Source organism: Aegilops tauschii, chromosome 1 (assembly GCF_002575655.3).
Source record: "Aegilops tauschii subsp. strangulata cultivar AL8/78 chromosome 1, Aet v6.0, whole genome shotgun sequence".
In the NCBI taxonomy this organism is placed as follows: Eukaryota; Viridiplantae; Streptophyta; class Magnoliopsida; order Poales; family Poaceae; genus Aegilops; species Aegilops tauschii.
Genome location: NC_053035.3, coordinates 121,994,072 through 122,016,605, shown reverse-complemented (window position 1 = coordinate 122,016,605; position 22,534 = coordinate 121,994,072).

The following is a 22,534-nucleotide window of genomic DNA, read 5'->3' as shown; positions in this document are numbered from 1 at the left end:
AGGTAAAGCAAACGTCAAGCGTGCGTAGAGTTGTATCGGTGGTCGATAGAACTTGAGGGAATATTTGTTCTACCTTTAGGTTCTCGTTGGGTTCGACACTCTTACTTATCGAAAGAGGCTACAATTGATCCCCTATACTTGTGGGTTATCAAGACCTTTTTCTGGCGCCGTTGCCGGGGAGAAATAGCGTGGGGTGAATATTCTCGTGTGTGCTTGTTTGCTTTATCACTAAGTAATTTTTATTTGCTGTTCTTAGTTGTTTTCTATCTTTAGTTATGGGTAGGAAACGCAAAATACCAAAAAAATTAGTTGTACCTACTAAAGCAATGATTGAAGAACCACTCAAAATCTTTCACACTCTTGAAGCATATTACCTGGATCATCTTCGATCCCTATGTGCTCGCGCTGAAACCCCAACTAGCTTAGTTGAGGGCAAATCTTTAGATGATCATGCTTGTTATGTGCGACACCGAATATCTGAAAAGGTAAAATTCTATTGGGTCAAATTCAGCGTTTGCAATGCTATGCTTGGAATTTAGGTGAAATATATGATATTACTTGTTGTTCTAAAAACCCTAAGAAACACCTCCCCTATCAATGTGAGTTTAGTGATAATGGAATCGTATCTTCGTATGCTAAGGGTGTTTATAATTACTATGATGTTCAACAAATTGAAGAATTTGTTGCTTTTAAGGGTGCTTACGAAATTGCTTCTTTGATTGAAACGTATGATGCTACTCTTTACAAATCTGAAAATTTTGCCATACTTAAATATTGCTATGATAATTATGCTTCTAATGCCTATGTTGAACCATATATTAAGGACTACTCCGCTGTCCAAGAAGAGACTAATATTTTGCAGGAGTCTATGGAAGAAGAAATTGATGAAACTGTGAGCTCATTGGATGAAAAAGATGATGAGGAGAGCAAAGAACAAAAGGAGGAAGAGCGGATTAGCTACCCATGCCCACCTTCTAATGAGAGTAACTCTTCAACTCATACATTTTTTAATTTCCCTGCGCACTTACCAAAGGATGATGGCTAGGATGATTGTTATGATATCGTTGATTCTCTTGAAATATCCCTTTTTGATGATGCTTGCTATGCTTGTGGCCAAGATGCCAATATGAATTATGCTTATGGAGATGAACTTCCTATAGTTCCTTATGTTAAACATGAAATTGTTTCTATTGCACCCGTGCATGATAGTCCTATTATCTTTTAGAATTCTCCCGACTACACTATATCGGAGAAGTTTGCACTTATTAAGGATTATATTGATGGGTTGCCTTTTACCGTTGCACATGATGATTTTGATGAATATAATATGCATGTGCTTGCTGCTCCTACTTGCAATAATTATGAGAGAGGAACTATATCTCCACCTCTCTATGTTTCCAACACAATAAAATTGCAAGAAACTGTTATACTATGCATTGGCCTTTACTAGGTGTGCATGAATTGTTCTTTTATGACATGCCGATGCATAGGAAGAGAGTTAGACTTCGTCATTACATGGTATATGTTGCTTTGTGCTCACTACTAAATGCCAAATCATTGCTAATTAAAATTGGCTTCGATATACCTTGGGATCCGGGTGGATTCATTACTTGAGCACTAAATGCCTAGCTTAATGGCTTTAAAGAAAGCGCTGCCAGGGAGACAACCCAGAAGTTTTAGAGAGTCATTTATTTCTGTTGTGTGCTTTTATAAAGTTTAGAAATAAAAATAATGTGCCAAGGTTTGCCTTTAGGATGTTTACAATGCTTGTTGGTTTGTACGGTGCATGACAGAAACTTTGGCTGTAGTGCGCGATTTTTAATTTTCTTACTAGAATGTCAAATGGTTCTGATTCTTTTTACACTATCTTTCTATACAAATTGTTTATTTTTCCTAATTTTGGCAGAATTTTTCAAGTATCAGAAGTACGGTGAATGTTCAGATTATTATAGACTGTTCTGTTTTAGACAGATTCTGTTTTTGATGCATAGTTTGCTTGTTTTGATGAAACTATCGATTTATATCAGTGGATTAAGCCATGAAAGTTATACTACAGTAGACACAATGCAAAAACAAAATATGAATTGGTTTGCAACAGTACTTAGAGTAGTGATTTGCTTTAATATACTAACGGATCTTACCGAGTTTTCTGTTGAAGTTTTGTGTGGATGAAGTGTTCGATGATCGAGAAGGTCTCGATGGGAGGAGAAGAAGGAGAGGCAAGACTTCAAGCTTGGGGATGCCCAAGGCACCCAAGTAAATATTCAAGGAGACTCAAGCCTCTAAGCTTGGGGATGCCCCGGAAGGCATCCCCTCTTTCTTCAACAAGTATTGGTATGTTTTCGGATTCGTTTCATTCATGCGATATCTGCAAATCTTGGAGCGTCTTTCTGCCTTAGTTTTCACTTTTCTTTTATGCACCATGCTGGTATGAGATAGTCCTTGGTTTATTTATAGAATGCTCTATGCACTTCACTTATATCTTTTGAGTATGGCTTTATAGTATGCTTCATGTGCTTCACTTATATCATTTGAAGTTTGGATTGCCTGTTTCTCTTTACATAGAAAACCGCCATTTGTAGAATGCTCTTTTGCTTCACTTATATTTGTTAGAGCGTGGGCATATCTTTTGTATAAAGAATTAAACTCTCTTGCTTCACTTATATCTATTTAGAGAGATGACAGGAACTGGTCATTCACATGGTTAGTCATAAAATCCTACATAAAACTTGTAGATCACTGAATATGATATGTTTGATTCCTTGCAATAGTTTTGCGATATAAAGATGGTGATATTAGAGTCATGCTAGTGGGTAGTTGTGGATTAGTAGAAATACTTGTGTTGAGGCTTGTAATTCCCGTAGCATGCACGTATGGTGAACCGTTATGTAACGAAGTCGAAGCATGAGGTATTTATTGATTGTCTTCCTTATGAGTGGCAGTCGGGGACAAGCGATGGTCTTTTCCTACCAATCTATCCCCCTAGGAGCATGCACGTAGTACTTTGTTTCGATGACTAATAGATTTTTGCAATAAATATGTGAGTTCTTTATGACTAATGTTGAGTCCATGGATTATACGCACTCTCACCCTTCCATCATTGCTAGCCTCTTCGGTACCGTGCATTGCACTTTCTCACCTCGAGAGTTGGTGCAAACTTCGCCGGTGCATCCAAACCCTGTGATACTATACGCTCTATCACACATAAACCTCCTTATATCTTCCTCAAAACAGCCACCATACCTACCTATTATGGCATTTCCATAGCCATTCTGAGATATATTGCCATGCAACTTCCATCATCATCATATACATGACTTGATCATTTATTGTCATATTGCTTTGCATGATCGTAAGATAGCTAGCATGATGTTTTCATGGCTTGTCCGTTTTTTGATATCTTTGCTACGCTAGATCATTGCACATCCCGGTACACCGCCGGAGGCATTCATATAGAGTCATATCTTGTTCTAGTATCGAGTTGTAATATTGAGTTGTAAGTAAATAAAAGTGTGATGATCATCATTATTAGAGCACTGCCCCAGTGAGGAAAGAATGATGGAGACTATGATTCCCCCACAAGTCGGGATGAGACTCCGAACGAAAAAAAGAGAAAGGCCAAAAAAGAGAAGGCCCAAAAAAGGGGAAAAAAGAAAACAAAAAAAATGAGAGAAAAAGAGAGAAGGGGCAATGTTACTATCCTTTTACCACACTTGTGCTTCAGAGTAGCACCATGTTCTTCATATAGAGAGTCTCTTGAGTTACCACTTTCATATACTAGTGGGAATTTTCATTATAGAACTTGGCTTGTATATTCCGATGATGGGCTTCCTCAAATGCCCGAGGTCTTCATGAGCAAGCAAGTTGGATGAACACCCACTTAGTTTCAGTTTGAGCTTTCATACACTTATAGCTCTAGTGCATCCTTTGCATGGCAATCCCTACTCCTCACATTGACATCAATTGATGGGCATCTCCATAGCCCATTGATTAGCCGCGTCGATGTGAGACTTTCTCCTTTTTTCTTCTCCACACAACCTCCACCATCATATTCTATTCCATCTATAGTGCTATGTCCATGGCTCACGCTCATGTATTGCGTGAAAGTTGAAAAGGTTTGAGAACATCAAAAGTATGAAACAATTGCTTGGCTTGTCATCGGGGTTGTGCATGATGTGAATATTTTGTGTGGTGAAGATGGAGCATAGCCAGACTATATGATTTTGTAGGGATAACTTTCTTTGGCCATGTTATTTTGAAAAGACATGATTGCTTTATTAGTAGGCTTGAAGTATTATTGTTTTTATGTCAAATGATAGACTATTGCTTTGAATCACTCGTGTCTTAATATTCATGCCATGATTAGATACATGATCAAGATTATGCTAGGTAGCATTCCACATCAAAGATTATCTTTTTTATCATTTACCTACTCAAGGACGAGCAGGAATTAAGCTTGGGGATGCTGATACGTCTCCGTCGTATCTATAATTTTTGATTGTTCCATGCCAATATTATACAACTTTCATATACTATTGGCAACTTTTTATACTATTTTTGGGGACTAACATATTGATCCAGTGCCCAGTGCCAGTTCCTGTTTGTTGCATGTTTTTGTTTCGCAGAATATCCATATCAAACGGAGTCCAAACGGGATAAAAACGGACGGAGATTATTTTCGGAATATTCGGAGAATATGGGAAGAAAAATCCACGCGAGACGCTGCCCGAGGGAGGCACGAGGCAGGGGGCGCCCCCCTGACCCTCGTGGGCCCCCGTAAGGCGGTTGATGCCCTTCGTCAGCCGCAAGCTAATTTTTAGAAGAAAAAAATCACGGCGAAGATTTCAGTCCAATCGGAGTTACGGATCTCCATATATATATACGAAACGGTGAAAGGGCAGCCAAGGAGGAACGCAGAAACAGAGAGAGACAGAGAGACAGATCCAATCTCGGAGGGGCTCTCGCCCCTCCCACGCCATGGAGGCCAAGGACCAGAGGGGAAACCCTTCCGCCATCTGGGGAGGAGGTCAAGGAAGAAGAAGACGAAGGGGCCCCCTCTCCCCTTCTCTTCCGGTGGCGCCGGAACGCTGCCGTGGCCATCATCATCACTGCAATCTTCACCAACAACTTCACCGCCATCATCACCAACTCTTCCCCCTCTATGCAGCGGTGTAACCTCTCTCTTACCCGTTGTAATCTCTACTTAAACATGGTGCTCAACGCTATATATTATTTCCCAATGATGTATGGCTATGCTATGATGTTTGAGTAGATCTGTTTTGTCCTATGGGCTATTTGATGGTCAAGATTGGTTTGAGTTGCATGTTTTATTATTGGTGCTGTCCTATGGTGATCTCTGTGTCGCGCAAGCATGAGGGATTCCCGCTGTAGGGTTTGCAATATGTTCATGATTTGCTTATGGTGGGTGGCGTGAGTGACAGAAGCACAGACCCGAGTAAGTAGGTTGTTTGCGTATGGGATAAAGAGGACTTGATACTTTAATGCTATGGTTGGGTTTTACCTTAATGAATCTTTAGTAGTTGCGGATGCTTGCTAGAGTTCCAATCATAAGTGCATATGATCCAAGTAGAGAAAGTATGTTAGCTTATGCCTCTCCCTCAAATAAAATTGCAATAATGATTACCGGTCTAGTTATCGATTGCCTAGGGACAAATAACTTTCTCGTAACAAAAAGCTCTTTACTAAAACTAATTTAGTTGTGTCTTTATCTAAACAGCCCCTAGTTTTTATTTACGTGCTCTTTATATTCTTGCAAACCTATCCAAAAACACCTACATAGTACTTCTAGTTTCATACTCGTTCTAGGTAAAGCAAACGTCAAGCATGCGTAGAGTTGTATCGGTGGTCGATAGAACTTGAGAGAATATTTGTTCTACCTTTAGCTCCTCGTTGGGTTCGACACTCTTACTTATCGAAAGAGGCTACAATTGATCCCTATACTTGTGGGTTATTAGCCGCCAGTCGCCTGTTGTCGCGGCTGCTGCCGCTTCTGGTCGTCTTCGGCCGTTGCTGGCTGCCGCCTCGCCGCTACAGCCTGCCCCCACCTGGATGCGCCACCGCCTTGTGCGGCCCTGCCTCGTCTCGCGCTCGACCGAGCCATGCCGCTGCCCGCTGCTGCTCTGCTGAATCTACTGCAGCTGCTGAATGCTACTGTAGCAGTAGCTAGCTTTGCTACTACTACACTGACTACCCCTCTGTACTATAGCAAAACAACAGCAAAACGAACTTTAATATGGATAAAAATTATGTGGACAGAATGTGCACTTGACAAACTTTATTTTACTCCACTGGACCAAATTCATTTGATGCATGGATTAAATCCTATGAAAATTACAAAATGCTATCTTCTGTTAATAGAAAGCAGAATTAACCCCTAGCATTGTGTGTTGCGTGCTGTGTGCAGCTGTGTGCTGTGTGTGTGCGCAGCATGTGAGTTGAGTGTGTGGCCGCCCCTGTTAGTGCTAGTTTAGCTTAGTAGTAGTTAATTAGTAGTCTAGGTACAGATGGCATGTGGCCCCACTAGTTTAACTTAGTTTGGACTAATTAAATTGCACCTATGACACTTACATGTGGGCCACACCTGCCTCTTTGACTAGTCAAATTTGACTTGGTCAATTCGGATTAAACTAAATACAAAAATTTAAGAAAATTGTTAAAACTTTGGAAAATTAATATAAATTAATCCCTAAGTCAGATGAAAAAGTTTTATACATGAAAGTTGCTCAGAACGACGAGACAAATCCGAATATGCCCTCCGTTCGTCTGTCACATGCCCCTAGCATAGCGAACATCAAACTTTTCCCCTCCGGTTCGTTTGTCTGAAAATGCCTAACTTCGGGAAAACTTTCCGGATGTTATCCCCCTTTGCCGGTATCGTGTAGCACCGCGTTAGAATACGTCTAGCTCTGCTTGTTGTCCTGTTATGCACTTGTTTGCTCTATATTTACTGTTTCTTCCCCCTCTTCTCTCCGGTAGACCCCGAGACCGTTGCTGATGCCACTGTGATTGACTACGTCGACGACGACCCTTCTTCCCTTTCAGCGGAGCTTCCAGGCAAACCCCCCTTTGATCATCCCGATATTGCCCATTCCATTCTCTCATGCTTGCATTAGATTTTGCTACTATATTTGATTGCTCCTATTCTGATGCATAGCCTGCTTTTGTACCTGCTATTGTTACCTGCCGGCTTACCCTAAACTGCTTAGTATAGGTTGGATAGTGATCCATCAGTGACCCCCACCTTGTCCTTGTTGCCCCTGCTTCATCATCGATGACTCGATCAACGTGATCGACGACCAGTGCCCGACACCTCACATCACATCACGCCCCTTTTGTTGCTCGACTCTGCAGAGCTATTATCGAGTGCCGAGGGTGATCCCTCATAACGCACTCCTGATGATAATTCTGTAGTGTAGCTCTTCGGTCGTGGTCATCGAGGGTGATTTCCTCTTTCACCATTCCCAATACAGCTCTGTCGTGCAACACCTCAAGTGTGAACCTCGAGGGTGGTCCCTCTTACGTTCACCTTGGTGATTACATTGAGTGGAATCCACCGGGGGTGATTCCTCGGGTTTTCCCTTGATGTCTGGACACATGGTTACCTTGACTTTACTTGAGACCGTTGTGAAAGCCGGGCAGGCCCGGAGAGCACCCGTGCGATGTGACGGTGGCGGCTGGTTGTTTAGCGGTATCACCCAGGAGGGGTGATAGCTCCGGACTTGTCCCGACAACCGTCACTACTTTAATTGTTAATGCACTAACAGGTTTGGGTATTTGTTCTGAATTGGCCTTTGGCCTTTACGCACTAAGCACCACGCGAGAATAGTTATGGGCCTCGACGTCGTGGTATCAGCCGAAGCTTTGTCAGATGTCCAATTCAGCATAGTGGCACGGTCGGATCGTGCTAGCCATCCGAGGCGGTGCAGGTATGCACCCTGCACACAACGACCCGGAGTACAACGGGCGATGGGCCCAAGACCCCGGGGCGCTTGATGTAGACCGGCGGGGACCTCTTTGCTGAGCCTAGGTAGGGCTGCGACGTGTTGATCTTCCGAGGCCGGGCATTGACCCCAGAAAGGTGTGTCCGGCCAGAGTGATCGAGCGTGTTGGGTAACGTGGTGCACCCCTGCAGGGAAGTTATATATTCGAATACCGTTTCCTCGATAATGGATGTTCGGACTTGTATCCTGATCTTATACAACTAGAAATGGATACTTGAGATATGTGATGGATATGTGGCTCTGGGATTGCTTTCTCGCAGGGAGTCGATGAAGGATCTCTGGGCTTTATTACTACAACATGCTTGTTAATATTAAAATGCTATTCTTTACTCTTCTACATGCTGCAAGATGCTTGGAGCTGCTTGAAGATGCTAGTCTTCGATAGGCTAGGCCTTCCCCTCTATTCTGGCTTTCTGTAGTTCAGTCCACAGATACAACCCTTCCTTTGATACCAATGCATACTTAGTATAGATCTGATGCTTGCGAGTACTTTGGATGAGTACTCACGGTTGCTTTGCTACCCCTTTCCCCCCTTCATTCTTCTTTCTGGTTGATGCAACCAGATGGTGGATCCCTGGAGCTAGATGTCAGCGCTGACGGATACTACTACAGGGAGGCCGCCGAAGACCAGGAGTAGTTAGGAGGTCCCAGGCATGAGGCCTTGCCTCTTCGATCGTTGCTTCGTTTGTGCTAGCCTTCTTAAGGCACCCTTCCTTTGATACCAATGCATACTTAGTATAGATCTGATGCTTGCGTGTACTTTGGATGAGTACTCACGGTTGATGAGGACATAGACCTGGGGTAGGGTAATAGGCCTGACCTATACATCCTACCTAAGGTCCTTGTCTTAGAAGCAAAGAAGTTCAAGAGCAAATAGGGAGGGCTCAACAAAGATGTCGAGTGCAATCCACTCGACCTACCATTCACTCGGAGATCCCTCCTTCTTTAGGTCACTCGACCACTCAACCACTCGACGTGCAGAAGACCTAAAGCCACTCCGCGCAGCAACGGTCGGATATTTACTCATAGACTTAATGATCATTTATAGTACTTTATTATTGACGTTACCTGTAACGCTCTTGCTTTATGTACATTGAATCCTGTGTAACAGAGGGGAGCTGGGGTCCTGGCGCACTCTATATAAGCCACCCCCCTCCTCTGAGACAAGGGTTCGCACCCACTGTAACACACACGCATATAATCCAGTCGACCGCCTCCAGGCTCCGAGTCGTAGGGCTGTTACTTCCTCCGAGAAGGGCCTGAACTCGTAAAACTCGTGCGTACAGCTTCTCCATAGCTAGGATCTTGCCTCTACATCCCTACCCCCCATTCTACTGTCAGACTTAGAACCATGACAGTTGGCGCCCACCGTGGGGCCGGTGTCTTAGCGACTTGTTGGAGAAGTTGCAATTTCTCCGATCCCCATCAGCATGGTTTCAGGCGGAGGATTGACCAAGGGCCGCGAGATCCGTCTCGGCGCACTCGTGTTCGTCGCCGACGACTCCGCTTGGCTCCAAGAAGCTCCACTCGACGTCGAGGCGCTCCCCGTCCATGGGGCAACGCACTTTCGCGCGTGCGTCCGTGGCGTCCTCCCGCGGCAGCCGTCGACTCAGTATCGGTCGGCTCTGGTGGCGTCTTCACTCCCTGCTGCCCGCCGGCACAAGCGTTCCGGTCGGTCGAGGCTCCAGCGGTGGGTGAGGCACGCGGTGGCTCGCCAATCGGCCACCCCCAAGTCGCGGCAATCGAGCCCGACGAAACTCTCTATGGCCTGTTCGACTGGCTCCGTTGAGACTGCGTCCGAGTGCGACAGCAGTGACCCCGCGGCGGAAGTCCTGATGGTCAACAGACCGCGCGGTCCTCCTGGCTTCCCCCGCGAGGATGGTAGCGACGGCGGAGGCGATCCGTCGCGTGCCCAGGAGGAATACCGCCCGAGCCCCTCTCTTCGCAGCAGAGGGAAGAGCTTCGCCGCCGCAACATGGATGCACTTCACACTCCTATCGTTGGAGAAACCCTCGAGGCCCGGGCCTTGGAGGTGGTGCGCCTGGCCAACTTGGCTGAGCGCACTCGACTGGAGAATCTCCAGCACGCACTCGACGAGCGTGCTCGGTAGCGGATTCCTGAGTCCAGTCGACGACAACTTTTTCCGCCTCCAACTCAGGTATACCGAACTCCGATTCAGAATCTCACAGCTGCGGCCCGAATAGCAGAGTCGATTCAGCCCTCCCAGTTAGAAGCTGGCAGAGGTCTGATGCAGATCAGGGCTTTACTCCGGGCAGTAGGGGAACAAAACACAGCAGTATCTCAGTCGCGGAATAGGATCCATAGCAGATCCGTGGTAGCAGACACAGTCCAGTCGGCTCACAGTCCAAGATCGCCCCCGAGGCGTGAGGGACGTGGAGACCGACGAGATCAGTACAGAAACCATGAGCAGTATGATCACCGACTCGACCACGATGATCGTCATCGAGTGCCCACGCCTCCCCCAAGGAGTGGGTCATACGTGCCTCGGCAACACGATGACAGACGCCCTCATAGTGGTGGGCGAAGGATTCCAGTCAACCCCCGGGAGCCGGGCTTTGATGCGAGATCTATTCTCGTTCAAGGTCTGGTTGACAGGAACAGAGCGCACAGAGAAGGCCACGACAGAGATTACCCGACTGACAGCAGAGTGCATGTTTCAGGTCCCGAGTGTTTCAGCAGAGCCATCAGAGCAGCAGTGATTCCTCCCAACTTCAGGTTGGCGACTGGAGTCAGCAAGTTCACTGGTGAGTCCAAGCCTGACACTTGGCTTGAGGACTACCGAGTGGCTGTGCAGATTAGTGGTGGCAATGATGAAGTGGCCATGAAGCACCTTCCTCTAATGTTAGAGGGCTCGGCTAGAGCATGGTTGAATCACTTAGCACCTGGCAATATTTATAGCTGGGAAGAGCTTGTCCGAGTGTTTGTCAGAACATTTGTAGGTACATGCAAACGGCCAGCAGGGCAAACAGAGCTACAGTCTTGTGTGCAAAAGTCGAATGAAACTTTGAGAGATTATATCCAGAGGTGGATCACGTTGCACCACACGGTGGAGAATGTGTCTCATCACCAGGCAGTTTGTGCCTTCAAGGAAGGCGTCAAGTATCGAGAATTGAATCTGAAGTTCGGTCGGATCGGAGATATGTCTCTGAGTCGAATGATGGAAATTGCTACCAAGTATGCTAACGGTGAAGAAGAGGATCGGCTCCGGAGTGGCAAGCACAAAACAGTCGCCCACGAAACCGGGGGAGGGAACTCCAGTCGGAAGCAGAAGTGCAAAGCCGAGCCAGCTGCTCCTGGAGAAGCCTTAGCCGTGACTCAAAAGTTCAAGGGGAAGCCCAAAGGGCCATGGAACCCCAAGAAAGTAAAAGATCAAGATGGAAATCATGTGCTGGATTTACCATGCCACATTCACATCAAAAAAGATGAGGAGGGTAATCTCATTTACCCGAAACATACCACTCGACAATGTCGGCTCCTAATCCAGCAGTTCCGAGAGAAACATCACAAAGAAAAGGAGAAAGAGTCGGACAAAGTTGAGGATAAGGAAGAGGACAATGATGGTTACCCCCACGTCAATTCCACTCTGATGATTTTTGCTGATGTTGAGAGCAAGAGTCGACTGAAAGTCATCAACAGAGAAGTGAACATGGTCGCTCCGGCGACGCCCAGTTATTTGAAGTGGTCCCAGACTGCCATTACATTTGACCAGTCTAATCACCCGACACACATAGCCACCCCTGGGAGGCAAGCGTTGGTGGTCGACCTAGTCGTCGAACGTACTCGGTTGACTAAGGTTCTGATGGATGGTGGCAGTGGCCTGAATATACTGTATGCGGATACCTTGAAAGGAATGGGCATTTCGATGTCTAGACTCAGTGAAAGCAATATGAGTTTCCATGGGGTTATTCCTGGCAAGAAGGCTGAGTCACTCGGCCAGATCGCCCTCGATGTGGTTTTCGGTGATTCCAAGAATTACCGCAAGGAAAAGTTGACGTTTGAAGTCGTCGATTTCCAGAGTGCTTATCATGCTATTCTGGGCATGCCGGCTTATGCCCGTTTCATGGCTCGACCATGTTACGTTTACCTCAAATTGAACATGCCTGGTCCTAAAGGAGTGATCACCATCACTGGCAATCAGAAGAAGGCAGAAGAGTGCTTCCAGAAGGGCTCGAAGATCGCCGATGCACAAATGGCAGTAGTGGAATTGCAGGAGTATCAAAAAAATGCAGATCTGAGTGATTTGTTGCGAGCTAAGAAGCCCGCCACGGATTCAGCATTTCAGCCGTCTGGTGAAACGAAGCCGATTCATATTCACCCGACCGATCCCAATGCTGCTCCGACTCACATTTCGACAACACTCGACTCCAAATAGGAAGAAGCGCTCATCTAGTTCCTCCGTGAGATCTGGGACATCTTTGCATGCAAACCTTTTGACATGCCGAGTGTTCCCAGGGGGCTGGCTGAGCACCCTTTGCGAGTCGACCCAAAAGTGAAACCAGTCAAAGAACATCTTCGATGGTCCGCCGTGCAGAAGAGAAAAGCAATCGGTGAAGAAGTGGCTCGGCTCCTAGCAACTGAGTTTATCCGAGAGATTTACCACTCCGAGTGGTTAGCCAATGTTGTCATGGTCCCCAAGAAGGATGACTCACTTTGCATGTGCATTGACTTCAAGCATATCAATCGGGCCTGCCCGAAAGATCACTTTCCTCTCCCCCGCATCGATCAAATAGTCGACTCGACTTCAGGGTGTGCGCTTGTCCTTTTTGGACGCTTATTCCGGGTATCATCAGATCTGACTGTATGGACCCGATGAGATAAAAACAGCTTTCATCACTCCATTCCAGGCAAACCCCCCCTTTGATCATCCCGATATCGCCCATTCCATTCTCTCATGCTTGCATTAGATTTTGCTACTGTATTTGATTGCTCCTATTCTGATGCATAGCCTGCTTTTGTACCTGCTATCGTTACCTACCGGCTTACCCTAAACTGCTTAGTATAGGTTGGATAGTGATCCATCAGTGACCCCCACCTTGTCCTTGTTGCCCCTGCTTCATCATCGATGACTCGATCAACGTGATCGACGACCAGAGCCAGACACCTCACATCACATCACGCCCCTTTTGTTGCTCGACTCTGCAGAGCTATTATCGAGTGCCGAGGGTGATCCCTCATAACGCACTCCTGATGATAATCCTGTAGTGTAGCTATTCGGTCGTGGTCATCGAGGGTGATTTCCTCTTTCACCATTCCCGATACGGCTCTGTCGTGCAACACCTCAAGTGTGAACCTCGAGGGTGGTCCCTCTTACATTCACCTTGGTGATTACATTGAGTGGAATCCACTGGGGTGATTCCTCGGGTTTTCCCCTTGATGTCTGGACACACGGTTACCTTGACTTTACTTGAGACCGTTGTGAAAGCCGGGTGGGCCCGGAGAGCACCTGTGCGATGTGACGGTGGCGGCTGGCTGTTTAGCGGTATCACCCAGGAGGGGTGATAGCTCCGGACTTGTCCCGACAGCCGTCACTACTTTAATTGTTAATGCACTAACAGGTTTGGGTATTTGTTCTGAATTGGCCTTTACGCACTAACCACCACGCGAGAATAGTTATGGGCCACAACGTCGTGGTATCAGCCGAAGCTTTGTCAGACGTCTAGTTCAACATTGTGGCACGGTCGGATCGTGCTGGCCATTCGAGGCGGTGCTGGTATCCACCCTGCACACAACGACCCGGAGTGCAAAAGGCGATGGGCCCAAGACCCCGGGGTGCTTAGGATGTAGACCGGCGGGGACCTCTTTGCTGAGCCTAGGTAGGGCTACGACGTGTTGATCTTCCGAGGCCGGGCATTGACCCCAGAAAGGTGTGTCCGGCCAGAGTGATCGAGCGTGTTGGGTAACGTGGTGCACCCCTGCAGGGAAGTTATATATTCGAATACCGTGTCCTCGGTAATGGATGTTCGGACTTGTATCCTGATCTTATACAACTAGAAATGGATACTTGAGATATGTGATGGATATGTGGCTCCGGGATTGCTTTCTCGCAGGGAGTCGAGGAAGGATCTCTGGGCTTTATTACTACAACATGCTTGTTAATATTAAAATGCTATTCTTTACTCTTCTACATGCTGCAAGATGCTTGGAGCTGCTTGAAGATGCTAGTCTTCGATAGGCTAGGCCTTCCCCTCTATTCTGGCTTTCTGCAGTTCATTCCACAGATACAACCCTTCCTTTGATACCAATGCATACTTAGTATAGATCTGATGCTTGCGAGTACTTTGGATGAGTACTCACGGTTGCTTTGCTACCCCTTTCCCCCCTTCATTCTTCTTTCCGGTTGATGCAACCAGATGGTGGATCCCTGGAGCTAGATGTCACCGCTGACGGATACTACTACAGGGAGGCCGCCGACGACCAGGAGTAGTTAGGAGGTCCCAGGCAGGAGGCCTTGCCTCTTCGATCGTTGCTTTGTTTGTGCTAGCCTTCTTAAGGCATCCTTGTTTAACTTATGTCTGTACTCAGATATTGTTGCTTCCGCTGACTCTTGTGTATCGAGCCCTCGAGGCCCCTGGCTTGTAATATGAAGCTTGTATTATTTTGATTTGTGTCTAGAGTTGTGTTGTGATATCTTCCCGTGAGTCCCTGATCTTGATCGTACATGTTTGTGTGTATGATTAGTGTACGGTCGAATCGGGGGTGTCACATCGACGCAGACGCGCAGCCCGCTGTCCTCACCAGGATGGGGAGCTGCGCTGGGTGGTGGGCGGCGGTCGCCACACATGGTCCCTACTTCCTGTTGCTCCTGGGTCGCCTTGATGATGAACTCCTGAGCACCGAGCGGTCCTCGCCCAGTGCCCTCCTGAGGGAAACGTGCGATGAAGCACACCTCCACATGGTGCCCGAGCGCCTCCCTTGTGATGTTGGCTAGGTCTGAGGCCCTCCAGAAGAGAGCCCCCGAGCCCTGCCCGAGGAGGGTGCCGGGCGCGCCTTCCTATGCGAGGGAGGGAGGCGCCCCAGCTGCGGGCGCGGATCCTGAGGTGGTGCCGCTTTAAACGCCGCTCTCCTGAGGCCATGGGTGAAGTAACTGCTTCTTCTTCTTGGGGATGGCCTCAGGAGGGTACAGGGTGCCTTCGTTGTCGGGGTCTTCTACCGCTGCGGCTTGGAAAGCGCGCTCAAGGGAGCACACCACATCTCTTTCTTCGCAGGGGACCGTGATGACGTCGCCGCTTCCTGGCATCTTGAGGACGTTGTAGCCATGGTGGTCACTGCCATGAACTTGGCCAATGCTGGATACCTGAGGATGGCGTTGTATGGCAGACGGATGTGGGCGACGTCGAAGTCGATGAGCTCGGTGCGGTAGTTGTTACGCTGGCCGAAGGTGACAGGGAGGCGGACCTGCCCTATCGGGGTGGTAGAGCCGTCGGTCACTCCTGAGAAGGGCTTGGTAGGCTGTAGCTGATTGTATGGCACTTGGAGGCTATCGAACGTCTCGACGGACAGGACATTGAGCCCTGCGCCGCCGTTGATGAGGGTCTTGGTGACTTGAACGTTGCTGATGATGGGTGAGCAGAGCATCGGGAGAGCGCCGGCAGTTGCCGCGCACTTGAGTTGGTCTGACGAGCTGAAGGTGATGGCGCACTTGGACCACCTGAGCGGGCGCGTGGCCTCGAGCCTGGGGGGGCCGCGTTCACCTCACGGGCAAACTACTTGAAGATACGCTGAGAGGCTGGGGCTTGAGCGCCACCCAAGATGCAGGCGATGGCACGTGGCTCCTGGAAGCCCCCAGCCCCCTCGTCCTGATGATGATCGTCGTTCCTCCTTGGCGATGGCGGCAGCGGAGGGAGACCGGCGTTGCCCTGAGGTCGGTCCTCACGAGGCTGGTCCCTTCAAGCAGCCTCACAAGGCTACTCTTGCCAGTGGTCCTCACGAGGTCGGTCGCGCCACTCCTGACGTGGGTCGCGGTCGTCCCAGCATCCTCCACTTCGTCCTCCTCCTCCGCCGTAGCCCTGGTCGTTGTGCTCGGGGCGTCGACCGAAGCGTCCATCTCGAATGGCCTTGAGCTCTTGACAGTCGTTGGTGTTGTCCTTCTGATGGCTTCTTTTGATGAAGCGTGAGTAGTTTACCTCAGATCTACGGGTCCATAGCTAATAGCTAGATGGCTTCTTCTCTCTCTTTGATTCTCAATACCATGTTCTCCTCGATGTTCTTGGAGATCTATCCGATGTAATCTTATTTTGCGGTGTGTTTGACGAGATCCGATGAATCGTGGATTTATGATCAGCTTATCTATGAAGATTGTTTGAATCTTCTCTGAATTCTTTTATGCATGATTTGATATCTTTGTAATTCTCCTCGAACTATCGGCTTGGTTTGGCCAACTAGATTGGTTTTTCTTGCAATGGGAGAAGTGCTTAGCTTTGGGTTCAATCTTGCGGTGTCCTCTGCCAGTGACAGTAGGGGCAGCGAGGCACGTATTGTATTGTTGCCATCGAGGACAAAAAGATGGGGTTTACATCACATTGCTTGAGTTTATTCCTCTACATCATGTCATCTTACTTAAAGCGTTACTCTGTTCTTCATGAACTTAATACTCTAGATGCAGGCAGGAGTCGGTCAACGTGTGGTGTAATAGTAGTAGATGCAGGCAGTAGTCGATCTACTTGACATGGATGTGATGCCTATATTTCATAAGCATTACCTTAGATATTGTCATAACTTAGCGCTTTTCTATCAATTGATCGACAGTAATTTTCACCCATCGTATTATTTGCTATCTTGAGAGAAGCTAGCCTCTAGTGAAATCTATGACCCCCGGGTCTATTTTCTATCATATAAGTTTCCGATCTACTATTTTGCAATCTTTTACTTTCCGATCTATAAACCAAAAAACCCAAAAATATTTTATCTTGTGTTTAGTTTTATTTATCTATCTCTATCAGATCTCACTTTTGCAAGTGATCGTGAAGGGATTGACAACCCCTTTATCGAGTTGGGTGCAAGTGTTTGATTGTTTGTGCAGGTATTGGTGATTTGTGCCCTGTCTCATACTAGATTGATACCTTGGTTCTCTAACTGAGGGAAATACTTATCTCTACTTTGTTGCGTCACCCTTTCCTCTTCAAGGGGAAAACCAACACAAGCTCAAGAAGTAATAGGAAGAATTTCTAGCGCCGTTGCCGGGGAGATCTACGCCAAGTCAAGACGTACCAAGTACCCATCATAAAACTCTCATCTCTTGCATTACATTATTTGCCATTCACCTCTCGTTTTCCTCTCCCCACTTCTAAAATGATTTGGGAAAGATTTTCCTTTTTCTTCGCCCCTCTTCCGATCGTCTTCTTCGTTGCTTTTTGTTTGCTCATGTGTTAGATTGCCTGCTTTGTCACGATGGCTCAAGAGAATACCAAATTGTGTGACTTTTCCAATACTAATAACCATGATTTTATTAGTACTTCGATTGCTCCCGCCACTAGTGCAGAATCTTATGAAATTAATGCCGCTTTGCTGAATCTTGTTATGAAAGATCAATTTTTCGGCCTTCCTAATGAAGATGTCGCATCCCATCTGAATAATTTCGTTGAGTTCTATGATATGCAAAAGAAAAAAATATGTGGATAATGATATTGCTAAATTGAAGCTATTTCCGTTCTCACTTCGAGATCGTGCGAAAACGTGGTTTTCATCTTTGCCTAAAAATAGTATTGATTCATGGAATAAGTGTAAAGGTTCTTTTATTTCCAAATATTTTCCTCCCGCTAAGATCATCTCCCTAAGGAATGATAGTATGAATTTTAAGCAACTTGATCATGAACATGTTGCACAATCTTGGGAGAGGATGAAATTGATGATACGAAATTGCCCTACTGATGGTTTGAATTTGTGGATGATTATACAATTTTTTTATGCCGGATTGAATTTTGCTTCTTGAAATCTTTTAGATTCGGCCGCGGGAGGTACTTTTACGGAAATAACTTTAGGACAAGCTACTAAACTCCTATGTAATATTATGGTTAATTATTCTAAATGGCATATCGAAAGATCTTCCACTAGTAAAACAGTGCATGCGATTGAAGAGATTAATGTTTTGAGTGGAAAGATCGATGAGCTTATGAAATTATTTGCTAGTAGGAGTGCTTCTATTGATCCTAATGATATGCCTTTGTCTACTTTGGTTGAAAATAATAATGAATCTATGGATGTGAATTTTGTTGGTAGGAACAATTTTGGTAATAACGCGTATAGAGGTAATTTTAATCGTAGGTCTTTTCCTAGTAGTTCCAGTTATGGTAATTCCTACAACAATTCTTATGGAAATTATAATAAGATGCCCTCTGATTTTGAGAATAGTGTTGAAGAATTTATGGGTTTGCAAAAGAAGTTCAATGCTTTGGTTGAAGAAAAATTGCTTAAGATTGATGATTTGGCTAGGAACGTGGATAGAATTTCTCTTGATGTTGATTCTTTGAAAATTAGATCTATTCCACCCAAGCATGATATCAATGAATCTCTAAAGGCTATGAGAATCTCCATTGATGAGTGCAAAGAAAGAACCGCTAAGATGCTTGCTAAACAAGATTGGTTTGTAAAACAGTGTTCTTCTAGTTTTTGTGAAAATAATGATGAAGATTTTAAAGTGATTGATGTGACTCCTATTGAATCTTTGTTTTCCAATATAAATCTTGATAAACATGGGATTGGAGATGAGTCAACTTTAGTTAAAAGGCATCCAAATGATTCGGAGTTTTTAGATCTTGATGCAAAAATTGATAAAAGTGAGAATGGAGAGGTCAAAACTTGTAGTGATGAACCCACTCTTTTGGATTTGAAGGAATTTAGTTATGATAATTGTTATTTAATAGATTGTATTTCCTTGTTGCAATCCATGTTGAATTCTCCTCATGATTATAATCAAAACAAAGCTTTTACTAAACATATCGTTGATGCTATGATGCAATATTTTGAAGAAAAGCTTAAATTGGAAGTTTCTATCCATTGAAAACTTTATGATGAGTGGGAACCTACTATTAAGATTAAGATTAAAGATTATTAGTGCCATGCTTTGTGTGATTTGGGTGCTAGCGTTTCCATGATTCCAAAAACTTTATGTGATGTGTTAGGTTTCCGTGAATTTGATGATTGTTCTTTAAATTTGCATCTTGCGGATTCCACCATTAAGAAACCTTTGGGAAGGATTAATGATGTTCTTATTGTTGCAAATGGGAATTATGTGCCCATAGATTTCATTGTTCTTGATATAGATTGGAATCCTACATGTCCTATTATTCTTGGTAGACCCTTCCTTAGAACGATTGGTGCAATTATTGATATGAAAGAAGGAAACATTAGATTTCAATTTCCGTTAAGGAAGGACATGGAACACTTTCCTAGAAAGAAAATTAAGTTACCATATGAATCTATTATGAGAGATACTTATGGATTGCATACCAAAGATGACAATACCTAGATCTATTTATGTTTTTATTTCTAGCTAAGGGCGTTAAACAATAGCGCTTGTTGGGAGGCAACCCAATTTTTGTTTTTGTACTTTGCTTTTTGGTTCTGTTTTTCAATAAATAATTCATCTAGCCTCTAGTTAGATGTGTTTTTGTGTTTAGTAAGTGTTTGTGCCAAGTAAGACCTTTGGGACGGCTTACCGTGATAGTTGATTTGAGCTTGCTGAAAAATAGAAACTTTTGGGCCCAGTCCCAGAATTTTAAAAAATCACAGAAGCATGATAAAATTCTTAATTTTTTACACAAGATTTATATACGAATTGCCTCTGCTTATTTTTCAGAATTTTTGGAGTTACATAAGTATTCTAAGTATGCAGATTACTACAGACTTTCTGTTTTTGATGAATCTATGGGTAGTATCGGTGGGTATGAAACATGGAAAAGTTCGAATACAGTAGATATTACACCAATATAAATAAAGAATGAGTTCACAACAGTACCAAAAGTGGTGATTTATTTTCTTATACTAACGGAGCTTATGAGGTTTTCTGTTGAGTTTTTTATTGTGAAGTTTTCAAGTTTTGGGGTAAGGATTTGATGGACTATGGAATAAGGAGTGGCAAGAGCCTAAGCTTGGGGATGCCCAAGGCACCCCAAGGTAATATTCAAGGACAACCAAGAGCCTAAGCTTGGGGATGCCCCGGAAGGCATCCCCTCTTTCGTCTTCGTCTATTGGTAACTTTACTTGAGGCTATATTTTTATTCACCACATGATATGTGTTTTGCTTGAAGTGTCTTGTGTGATATGAGTCTTTGCTTTTTAGTTTGCCACAATCATCCTTGCTGTACACACCTTTTGAGAGGGACACGCATGAATCGTGATTTATTAGAATACTCTATGTGCTTCACTTATATCTTTTGAGCTAGGCAATCTTGCTCTAGTGCTTCACTTATATCTTTTTAGAGCACGACGGTGGCTTTATTTTGCAGAAATTGAACTCTCATGCTTCACTTATATTATTTTGACAGTCTCTAAACAGCATGGTAATTTGCTTTGGTTATGATTTAGTCCTAATATGATAGACATCCAAGAAGGATATAATAGAAACTTTCACATAAAGTGCATTGAATACTATGAGAAGTTTAATTCCTTATGATTGTTTTGAGATATAGAGATGGTGATATTAGGGTCATGCTAGTGAGTAATTGTGAATTGGAGAAATACTTGTGTTAAGGTTTGTGATTCCTGTAGCATGCACGTATGGTGAACCGTTATGTAACGAAGTTGGAGCATGAGGTATTTTTTGATTGTCTTCCTTATGAGTGGCGGTCAGGGACGAGAGATGGTCTTTTCCTACCAATCTATCGCCCTAGGAGCATGCACGTAGTAGTTTGTTTCAATGACTAATAGATTTTTGCAATAAGTATGTGAGTTCTTTATGACTAATGTTGAGTCCATGGATTATACGCACTCTCACCCTTCCACCATTGCTAGCCTCTCTAGTGTCGCGCAACTTTCGCCGGTGCCATACACCCACCATATACCTTCCTCAAAACAACCACCATACCTACCTATTATGGCATTTCCATAGCCATTCCGAGATATATTGCCATGCAACATTCCACCATTCTGTTTTATTATGACACGTTCCATCATTGTCATATTGCTTTGCAGGATCATGTAGTTGACATCATATTTGTGGCAAAGCCACCTTTCATAATTCTTTCATACATGTCACTATTGAGTCATTGCACATCCCGATACACTGCCGGAGGCATTCATATAGAGTCATATTTTGTTCTAAGTTTCGAGTTGTAATTTTTCAGTTGTAAGTAAATAAGAGTGTGATGATCTTCATTATTAGAGCATTGTCCCATGTGAGGAAAAAAATAAAAGGAAGGCCAAAGAAGCCAAACAAAAAAAAAGAGAAAAAGAGAGAAGGGGCAATGTTACTATCCTTTTTCCACACTTGTGCTTCAAAGTAGCACCATGATCTTCATGATATAGAGTCTCCTATGTTGTCACTTTCATATGCTAGTGGGAATATTTCATTATAGAACTTGACTTGTATATTCCAACGATGGGCTTCCTCAAATTGCCCGATGTCTTCATGAGCAAGCAAGTTGGATGCACACCCACTTATTTTTCTTTTGATCTTTCATAAACTTATAGCTCTAGTGCATCCGTTGCATGGCAATCCCTACTCACTCACATTGATATCTATTGATGGGCATCTCCATAGCCCGTTGATACGCCTAGTTGATGTAAGACTATCTCTTCTTTTTGTCTTCTCTACAACCACCATATTCTATTCCACCTATAGTGCTATCCCTACAAAATCATATAGTCTGGCTATGCTCCATCTTCATCACACAAAATATTCAAATCATGCACAACCCTGATGACAAGACAAACATAGTGTGTTCCATGAGTGTGTGCCATCACACAATTGTTTGGCTTGTCATCGGGGTTGTGCATGATTTGAATATTTTGTGTGATGAAGATGGAGCATAGCCAGACTATATGATTTTGTAGGGATAAACTTTCTTTGGCCATGTTATTTTGAGAAGACAAAATTGCCATGTTAGTATGCTTGAAGTATTATTATTTTTATGTAAATATTAAACTTTTGTTTTGAATCTTATGGATCTGAACATTCATGCCACAATAAAGAAAATTACATGGATAAATATGTTAGGTAGCATTCCACATCAAAAAAATCTGTTTTTATCATCTACCTACTCAAGGACGAGCAGGAATTAAGCTTGGGGATGCTTGATACGTATCCAACATATCTATAATTTTTTATTATTCCTTGCTATTATATTATATGTTTTGGATGTTTTATATGCATTAATATGCTATTTGATATTATTTTTGGGACTAACTTATTAACCTAAAGCCCAGTGCCAGTTTCTATTTTTTCCTTGTTTTTGAGCTTCGCAGAAAAGGAATACCAAACGGAGTCCAAACGGAATAAAACCTTCGCGATGATTTTTCTTGGACCAGAAGACACCCCGGAGACTTGGAGTTCAAGT